The sequence below is a fragment of the Pan paniscus genome, chromosome 7 (assembly GCF_029289425.2).
Source record: "Pan paniscus chromosome 7, NHGRI_mPanPan1-v2.0_pri, whole genome shotgun sequence".
In the NCBI taxonomy this organism is placed as follows: Eukaryota; Metazoa; Chordata; class Mammalia; order Primates; family Hominidae; genus Pan; species Pan paniscus.
In genome coordinates this window covers 153,351,136-153,361,961 of record NC_073256.2, presented here as the reverse complement: position 1 = coordinate 153,361,961, position 10,826 = coordinate 153,351,136, and positions in this window count along the sequence as shown.

The window sequence follows — 10,826 nt, the reverse complement described above, 5'->3', positions numbered from 1 at the left end:
AGCCCATATAGCCAAGACCATCCTAAGCAAAAAGAACAAAGCTGGAGGCATCATGCTACCTGACTTCAAACTATTCTATAACGCTATCGTAACCAGAACAGCATGGTACTGTTACCAAAACCGACATATAGACCAATGGAACAGAACAGAGGCCTCAGAAATAATGCCACACAAGTGATTTTATATTCCTCTTTTACTTTCTCCCTTTTTAATTAACACTATTTGTTAATTTTTGTATATTTAATTAACACTATTTTAGAAACAAATAGCACCTCTTCCTCCCTCTTTCTATTTTCTGAGATTAGGGTCAAACTATACCCTGGACCTGAATGGCCTGGCTTGTCATTTTAATTTAGTCAGTATTACGCATAGATAGTGTAGGATACACCTGAGTGTGATAATGTTATTGTTTATTTGTGTTTTTGAACAGAAAAAAATACTTTGATTATCATAAATTCATGCATAGCATCATAAATCCACTCATTTTATTTAACAAATGTTTAGTAAGCACCTACTTCATTTCAAGCCTTCTCTATTCCTTAAGGATTTTAAGATGATTAAGATATATCCCTGCTCCTAAAAAGTTAACAAATTAGAAGAGACAGAACATAGATAAGTATAATATAATGTAACAAAGTGAACGAGATTCAATAGGGCCAGAGTGTAAAAGAGAGTTTCAGCTTCTTTAGAGTAGGTAAGAATTTTCAGAGAAACTAAACTCAACCTGGTCCTTAAAAGATGAGTAACAACTTGCTAAGTGAAGAGGAGATGACATCTGAGCCCTGTGAATGCTAGCGGGGACAATAGCTGGGAGCTAGGAGAAAAGTGGTGGTTAGCTATTCTCTAGTGCTTTAAAATTGAACTGAAGACTCATACATTCATTCAAGTGTTTATTAGATTATTACAATATCAAACAATGCACTATTACAACCACACATAATGGGACAGAGAGTAAATGCTATAGAACTGCAGCAAAAATGATAGCTTGAGCATAGGGTGAACTTAACGTTAACTGGCTAATTTAAAGGCTTCCACTTTTTGTTGGGGCCCAGAGTTAGAATGGCCTCTATAAGAGGTCCAAAAACCACTGCAAACCTCTGATGACATGAGCTTTATGACCTGGTGGATTCCATGGTGTTGAGATATTAGTAGATTACAATAGTGTGAGGGGTCTTCAACAAGCCTATTGGGAAAATCACAGTGCAGACCTAGAATTCTAAAGCAATGCCATCACCTCTGCAGAAGAGAAATACTCTCCATTTGAAAATCAGCTTCTGGCAGTGGAAACAGCATATGAACAAAAACACCAAGTACTTATGCTACTGATGTCTCTTCTTTATCTCACCATGGCCTAATAAGAGAAAGTGGGATATTTCGTATCATCAATTGACAGATAAGAAATAATTTAGCTGCTTCATTAAGCCACACTTTTGGGTTCTGAAAAGCTACAGAGGAGAGGTAGATAGGCAGATATATGACCATTGGAAGGCTGTCCACTTGACACGCAGGAAGGGGTGAACTGAGATATGGATATACATTGACTTCTGGGCAGTGGTGAATCACTTGATCAGTTGGTCAAGAGTTTGGTAGACACATGAATAGACAATTTGGGGGAAAAATCTGAGTAAGATGTATAGAAGCAGATCAATAGGACTGGCTACAAAGATGTGGATCTTTATGTTTCAAAGTATGCTTACCACAGAGGTTATACCACACAGTAGATACTGAATAGTCAAATGAAGAGAATAACCCAACCTGTGGATGAGGGCCAGCCTTTTCTATCAGCCACCCCAGTGTGTGTTCATTGCACCCATGAGCATGTTGTATATGATAGTACAGATAGAATTTATACAAACTTAACAACATGGGTCTTCTTTATCTGGGATGATAGCCATTGGCACTACTGGGTGCCCAACATCCTCAGCAGAGACCAATGTGCCTACTTGGCATCATTCCTCAGGGTGACTAGTGAGCTGCTGAATGGGACATTGACTATGTCAAACATGCTTCACCATGAGGAGGCAGTGTAATTGATACACACTTCAAACACTAGTTGTCCTTCTCTGACTACATTGCTTCCTCTAGCACTATCATCTAAGGACTTATAAAATGCCTGATCCATATTATCCAACACAATATTGCCTCATGTGAAGGGAGTCACTTCCTAAACCAGGAAGATGTTTGATCCCTGAAGAGACCAATAAAAGGTTTTGAAATTGAGGCAGTAATTAATAGTCTACCAACCAAAAAAAGCCCAGGACCAGACAGGTTCACAGCCGAATTCTACCAGAGGTACAAAGAGGAGCTGGTACCATTCCTTCTGAAACCATTCCAAACAATACAAAAGAGGGAATCCTCCCTACTCATTTTATGAGGCCAGCATCATCCTGATACCAAAACCTGGCAGAGACACAACAAAAAAAGAAAATTTTAGACCAATATCCCTGATGAACATCGATGCGAAAATCCTCAATAAAGTACTGGCAAACCGAATCCAGCAGCACATCAAAAAGCTTACAATGGGTTCAGAACCATGAGATCTGTAGGTCTAACCATGTGTCTTATTATTCAGAAGTAGGCAGTCTGGAGGAATCATGGCTTAAAGCTTAAAGGCTCGCTAAGACACCTTCCAACCTAACAATAGTGAGTTTAAACACTGACTTTCAGAACATCTCACTAAACCAACAGTCAGCAAACTACAAACTACATGGCAAGTAAGGCCTAAAGTCTATTTTTGTAAATAAAAGTATATTGGAACACAGCTATGTCCATTTGTTTACATATTATCTATGGCTACTTTACCACTAAATGGGCAGAGTTCTGTAGCTCCAACAGCGATGGTATGGTTCATGAAGCTCAAACTATCTAGTATCAGTATCATGCCCTTTACAGAAAAAAATATATATATTTATTTCTGCATCCATTCAATGGCTGTTACATGATGCTATGTCCTCAATAAATAGAATAAATTAGAATAAATGGGTATAGGAACCATGGGTGTCCTTTGACACTCTTGGCTACTATAAGCATCAATTGAAGTAGTTATAACCTGCTCAAAGACTAGGAATTAGGGGATTAAACTTCTCTGGGATGAACATCTGGGTCACTAGGCAAGCAACCCAGAACAGACAAGGGGCTGTCCAAGGATAAGGAAAATCTTGAAAGGGTCATAGAAGAGAGAGATGATGAATATCAACTATGGCTCCAAGATCAGCTGTTAGGACATGAGCTTACAGGGGCTAGTGTCCTAAACCTGGGGAGTAGGTACAGTCCCTGGGTTTGCTAATCCTAATTAAGTATTTTGAGGAGATTGCTAGGGCTATCACCTCGAAGAATGAAAGAAATAAATGCATGTTGTTCTAGTATCACAGAGTGAGATGCACACAGCATAAGATAGTGAGGGCCTAGAAAGTAGATTTGCATGTACTTCCTCAGATTTTGTGAGGCCCGCCTGCACCCCAGGTATAGGACACCAGCCCCTATAAACTCATGTCCTAACACTGCTGGCTGTTTCATCCTTCCCAGGCAGAACACTGGGCTTTAGCATGTCCTTTGACATTCCTGCCACTGTATCCCCAACAGCCAGGTCCAACCCAGCTGGACCCACAGATGCTTTGACTCTCCCTGCCTTTTCTGATTTTAGATGAAAGACCTCACCATGAGACATGGGCATGGCTTTGTCAGCGGCTACTTAGAGAGGTTAGGCAATACCATCTGGAAGTACAGATGAGCTAACACCCTGCGGACCGGTAAAAGACAGAAGATGGGAAGTTACTGAGAAATAAACACCCCTTTCTCCTTGCCTGGACTGACAGCTCCGAGGTTCAGTGCTGTCACTTAGCTTGTCTGAAGCTGTCCCTTGTGCCAATCATGCAGCTGTGTTTCCTGTAAAACTGTCCAGCTCCGTAACCTATCTCCTTGTATTTTCTTCCCCTCCTTTGGAGTTCTCACTTTCCCTTTCCCTTGCTGCCCTGGGATTGCACCTCCCAATAAAGCATTAACAGGCTATATTTAGCTCAATTTTTGTTTTCTAGCAGAAAAATAATTAAAACAACCTGCTTGAATATTAATCTTGAGTGAGGCTTAGCCAAAGAGAATAATCAGAGAGGTTATTCAACATGTTTCACCTCGAAGGCATCCAAGTATTCTTCATTTCAAATTACTGAGACTTGATTAAGCAGAAATAAAATGAAATTTGAGATCAGACATTCCTGATTTCAACACTTGGGTCTGCCATTTCTTGGCCTGGCTAAGTCTTTTATCCTCTCTGAACATCAGGTTTTTTTATTTAAAAATTGGAAACAATCATATCTGTTTAATGGGGTAATTTTTCAAAAGTGGCAAGACAGCATGTAAAGAACCAGTGTATCATTTAGCATGTGATATACAGTCAGTGGGGTCCCAACTCCCAGGTATCATGAAAGCTGTGGATATCCTAACATCAGAATCTCTAGCTTCCTTCTGTTTAAGTTCTAGACAGGAGAACCATACATTAGAGGGGACACGTGGTGTCTGCCAGGGACAATACATTTTAGGAGTGGCATCCACATGGAAAGGGATTGACATTTCAGGCACCCAAGTGGTCCATTCTCTCCCAAATTCCTGATACCTCTTAGAGACCTTATTCCATTCATCAGGACTGTCTTGCTGTGGGACGTCTCCCATGTGCTGCGTCTACCTCTGCTCTCCTTTTGTAAGACAAATGAGTAAATATAATTTATAACCACTTTTAGCTGTACAGAAAAAGTAGTTAGGTATTTAATTTGGCAATCCTGCCCAATGAACTTCTCCTAAATCTTAGGATCAAGCTCTGTGAATAAATTGTCATTTCCAACCTTCTGTGTAGGATATTCTTTTCCATTGAATCCAGGAATATATCTACATAAATATGAATATCAACATGCAAATTAATGGAAATGAGGCCCAAATGGGGCTAAATATAGGGTTGTAAAAGAAAATTAACTTGTATATGTGAGCATATAAATGCTCTATATGAAAAAGGTATTTAGTTATTGTTCTCTACATTCATGAAATCTACTCAGAAGAAAATTACCTATAAGAGAGATCTTAATTAAACATGAAGTAGAACTACTTGGTTTTCTCAGAATAGGGAGGTAAATGAAAATCTAGAATGGGGTTCTAAGGAAGAGTATGACATCTCTGTCCAGTCCATTTTCACCAGAACATAGAAAATGTCTGGACATCAATATGCCTGGAGGCATGAATATAGAAAAGATGGCTTCAATTCTAAAGATGTCAAGGCAGGGAAAGAGCTGAGTACTTATGAATTCCAAGCCTTCCCTCTACCCTATTTTATGTGTAAGAAAATAAGGCCCAGAGAAGTTAAGTGGGTATCCTAGGTGGATAGAGCTAGTCAATTTAAGTAGGAAAAGAACTGTAGTGAAACTCACTTGGGGCAGCTGAAAGGTTACTAAAAGGTCTGTGAGCAAGGAGCATTGCAGGCGAAAGGCACAGAGGGTTTCCAGTCAAAGATGTCTCCACACTTTACCCCTCAGGACTCGTGCTGTTCCCATGCTGATGGAATGTTTTGGTAAAAGATAAAACCTGGGGAAAAGCAAGGAAAAATATGTGGATGGGAGCACAGGGAAGCAAGGGTGAGTGAGAACTCTGTGGGCCAGAGAAGCCCCCTGACAAGTCGGCCCTAGACTGGCCTCATCAGAGAGGTGTGATCACCAGCATTCACTCCAGTTTAGGCTAATTATAGCCCTGTGGGCATCACCCCATCCAATTCAAACCCAGGTCCTGGAGCTTGCCTTACCAGGACACTGCTTCTACTGCATCACACCTAGAACCACCATAACCCCATGAGAGGAAGGTCAGAGAAATGCACAAAGATTTGCCTTATCTCCCCTCTGAGGTGGGAAGTTATTTCTGGAGAGAGGGCAAGGAGCTGTGTCTTACTCACCTAAGTAAGCTCCTTAGTAAGGCTTAATATAGAGCCTTGTTTGTGGTGGATGCTTAAACAAACGCCCCCACACATCTTATGACTAACTCATTCAGCCTTTACCATGCTTCCTTGGCATGACCAACAAACCTGAAGCAGCATCTTTCAGCAGTAAACACTCAGGTGCCTTACTAGACTTCCTGCCACCAGGGAGCTGGAGTAATTCCCTGTGGCCCCATTCCAGCAGGAAGAGCCACTTCACTTCCGAGCTCCTTTCTTTGTTGTTTGTCTCTACCCACCAATCAGCTATAAATTTTCAATAGCCTCTGAACTCCATTGCTTTCCCTTTTAAGAAGCAAAGCATAGCTAAACTCATCTGGACCTCAGATGGGGTCTGCCTTTTCTAAGATGAAAAAGCCAATCATTTAAAGAAGTGAAACAAAAGATCCAGGCAGAGAGTGAGTGAGGATGTGAAGAACACATCCACGGCGCACAGCAATAAACAAGCTTAACAGAGACCTTGCCTGTCCCTTCTGTGTGTCAAGGAGAAAGTGCTCCAGTTTATACATATTCTGGATGGACACAGAGGAGTGAGAAGAGTTTATTAGAAAGACACTAGAGAGGAGAAGGAAGGTAAGGCAGGCCGAGAAGAGGGAGTCGCAAAAGCATGTTGGTATACAGGACGGGCCCTGTTTGGAGAGTCCAACACAACCTCCTGATAGAGTTTGCCTGGATCACATCTTTCAAAGGACTTCTCAGAATTGTGGTATCTGAGCCAGGTGGCCAAAGAGAGATGACTGGGTCACAGAGGGTCCTGCATCCTTCCCCCTTTCACTTACGAGGAACCAGGAAAAAAAGAGCACCTTTGCTGGCCCAAGGAAACAAGCTCTGCCTAGGTCCACTTACTTTCCATTGGGTACAAGAGGAAGGAAGAGCAGAAAAGAGAAAAATATGGGCTCTTGCCCTTACAACAGAGAATCCCTGCCCCTGATCCAAGATTATCCAATGTTTGTCTTGGCTTCTAACTAATCGGATATTTCTTCTTCACTTGCTGAGTGTGGTTTGCCCAGAAGTGGTGGGTAGAGCCCTGGCAGGAGCAGACGGCTGACAGCCTACCTCCCCCACCCTTGGTATCCAATATGAATATTTGTCTACTTAGCAATAATAAAGCAAAATGATAGAAATAATAGTGAACATTTACTAAAGCAGCATTGAGGCATGCATTGAAAACTATCTAGCATATAATACCTACTTCACATGCATTTTAGTAATTACAAAACCCCATGAGGTCTGCATTATTAATATCATCTTTGTTTTATGGATAAGAAAATTGACACATAGCTCTGTGATCTGTGATGCAGAGAAATACAGAATGTCCTGGAAGACCAAGAAGGTGGGGAAGGAGGAGGCTCATACGACCTAATTTGATGGGAACAGATAAATATAATATAAACAATGATCTTGGAGTCATCCTTGACTCCTCTGTCTCTCATTTTCCATTTTCAATTTGTGAGAAAATCCTTTCAGCTCTACCTTCAACGTATTTCTACATTCTGACCACTGTTCACTACTTTCACTGTTATTGCTCTGGTCCAAGTCACCATCCTCTCTCTCTAGATCTGCAGTAGCCTCCTGATTGGTTTCTCTGCTTCCACTCTTGCTCCTCTTTAAACTCTTCTCAACACAGCAGGCAGATCCAGCCTGTGAAAATCTAAGGCAGTTCAGACTATTCTGCACAGATCCCTCCAATGGCTTCCTGTCTCACCCAGAGTAAAATCAGTCCTCAAAATGACCGAAAGTTCCGTGCAAAATCTAACCTCCATATTTCTATTTTCTATTTTTCTGTCCTTTCCTTGCTTTGCTTCAGATACACTGGCCTCCTCTTTGTCCCATGAATAGACCAGACACACCCCTCCCTCGGAGCCCTTGCATGGCTTGTTCCCCTTCCCAGGAATGTTCCACCCGCAAACACGCCTAAGCTTTGCTGCCTTCCAGTCTTTTCCAGAAAGTCCTCTACCAGTGAGGCTCTCTCTGGGACATGCTGTTTACATTTCACAGCTAATTTTTCTCCTTAGCGCCAATGACAATTTTTACCATATTTCGTCATTTCTAAGATTTTTTTTTCATATACTCACATTTTTGAAATCAAGATCTATCTTAGAGTTGATGATGTGTCCTGACTTGTGTTCCCCTAAGGGCGGGCTTGGGTCTGGAGCACTAAATACCAACCCTCATATTCCAGTCATTAAACCCACTATGATTTGGGGTTATGTGTTTGCTCTGGGGTGGGCAGCCAGGCAGATCAAAAGACACCATGGTGTATACAGGAGGTAGGACACAGCAGCACTGAAACCACAAGCATCAACTTTAGCTGGCACATATTTGCTTTGTTTATCATTAAATTTCTTTCTCAGTGGCCCAAAAAATTGTAGCACATCTTACAATCACTGATATCTTTGACTTGATGAAAGATGACAATGTTCTCACTTACTGTGTTTCTCTACCCCTAGAAACTAGTCTTCATGACAGCACATAGTTCTCCAAAATGAATAAAAGCAGAGGAAGCTACCCTTTCTAGATATGCCTGGTACACAGTAGGACTTTAGTTCATCACTGTTGAACAAATGAAGCAAGCGAATAAATACTAAATGCAGATGCAGTAAAATAAATTATCATGAGGTTCTTCCCTTGAAGTTACAACCACAGGCAAGTTTAAAATCATTTTTCAGGATTGTCCAAGTGGCTTTGTGGCCAGAGCTGATTTTCTTGATGTGATTAGTGATATTGGTCTCCAGAAAAGTTCTAACACTCTTAACCCTATGTCTTCCCAAGAAGGAGTTTAGGATATAATCAAAGCCAAGGATGCCACTATGGTACCATGCTGTGGAGTGTGGGTGGCTGGCAAGATTTCTGGGATAGGAGTGGAAGAAAGGCTTTTGGAGTAAGGAGCAAGAGTCAGATGAAGGCACCTGCATCTGTGTGGTGTATTCTTGCCTTAGAAAGTCTTATGTTCCTTTGAGATGCATTTTTCTTTCTTCTTCCACACTGGGCACTACTGCAGCAGGAAGATCCAGTAGGAGGAGGAGGCCCACTCACCCCTGAAAGGCTGAGCAAGAAAAAAAAAGCCTGGGATAGTAGGCAGCCCCTCAGCTGGCTTATATGATCTTTGGTGTCTTCTGTGGTCTAAGAAAGAAATGGCCCCTTTCCTTGGGGAGCTGGGTTTGGTCACACGAGTTATAGCTATTTCTTCTGATCCAACCCAGCCTCCCAGCACTGGGATTCCCTACAGAGATTACACACCAAAGCGAAATAGTCATAAATGGTGATTTTCTTTTCTTCAGAAAGTCCCCTGCAGTTACTTTGCATATGATAGTTTACATAAATTGGCAGCTGCATGGAGAGAAAGCAGTTTGACATTGCTTGAATATATTTTTCTCTCATTCCAAGGAAACTCCACAAACTCAATATTTATAAAGGGGCAGTAATGTGATTGTGTGTCTAAAGAGCTCCTATCATCTAGATTTCTGTATCTTCAAAATTTATTATGGTGCTACACAAATAATTGATACTCAAAAAATTTGCAAGAGAAAGTAAACTTTAATAATAGGTAAGCCAATACTCACCGAGAGTTTGCCTTGAAGTTTTTTCCCCACCACTTTAAATCAAAAAATTAATAAGCATAACATGGTTCTTTTAACAGTGGGCAAGTCACTTCTCCTTCTAGACTTCTGTTCTCCCATCTATAAGAATGAAGCATGAGCCATACGATCCTTAATACTCTCCTACCTCTAATGTTTAATAGATCAATGGGATTCAATTTGCCAGACTTCCAATCACTGTTTGTTTTCTCCAGTAACAAACTCAATGGGCCAATGCCGTATCATGTACAATGGACTCAGAGCTGTCAATATACACCCAAATGTGAGAAGAAGTGTTTTGGAAAAGAGAAAACTTTCCAGAAGTCCCCATTTGTCTTTGGCTAGGCATTTTTACTCCCCAAAGAACTCTTGTGTTTTTGAAATACCTAAATGAAACACTGCAATATTCTTTAATCTTTTAGCTTTCAGAGGTAAGAAGAATTTCCCTCCTCCTCCAAAGGTTCCAGTCTGCATCTGTTGAAATAAGTTGACAATAGACAGATGAACAGGAAAAAGGTACATAAATTTATAAATGTATACATAGACACAGGAGTCCTGCAAATATGAGATTCAAGGAAGAGCCAGAGGACTGAGGTTTCTATACCATCCTGGGATTACATAAAGAATGGGGCTTCAGGGCTTCTCAGGGGAAGTAGCATCACAGGCTATGAAAGACTCAGGGGAGGAAAGCATGGTGAGCTAAGGCTGTCTTATTAGAAAGATAAGAATCTCTCAGGTAGCTGCTCTCAGAAAGAATAGATGGTACCTGGTGATAAAACGTTTCTCTGTCAAATCTCTAAAAGCATCATACTTCTGTCACCTTTTCCTGTGAGTTAAGTTCTTCCTAGATCGGGATAAAACAGATAGGGGGCTTCACAGAGAGCCTGTTTTCATTGCTGTTTACATCACTGTTTATTTCACTAAGGTAGATTTGCTCCACAGATATAAATCTCTCCCACAAAGGACAGCTTTTCAGAGCTATTTCTGGGTCTGCAGCCCCTCTTAATCCATATAGAAATATGCCAAGGAAGATTATTTGGGGGTGCCATGTTTTGGTTTCCTTCAAGCTCTTTGGCCAATTACATAAACACAAACAGCTTTAAGCTCTTTAGTCTATTACCCAACCGCCAACAGCTTTACTCAATGTGCTGATTGGTGGTGTCTATACAGCGAAGAGAAAGTGGATGAGCTGTCCTGCAGCAAACTCATTATTGCTTTTGTCTGTCCAGGTTCCCTCTGTTCTGATGCAAAACTCCTTCTGTTTCGGGACGTCGCTTCTACAA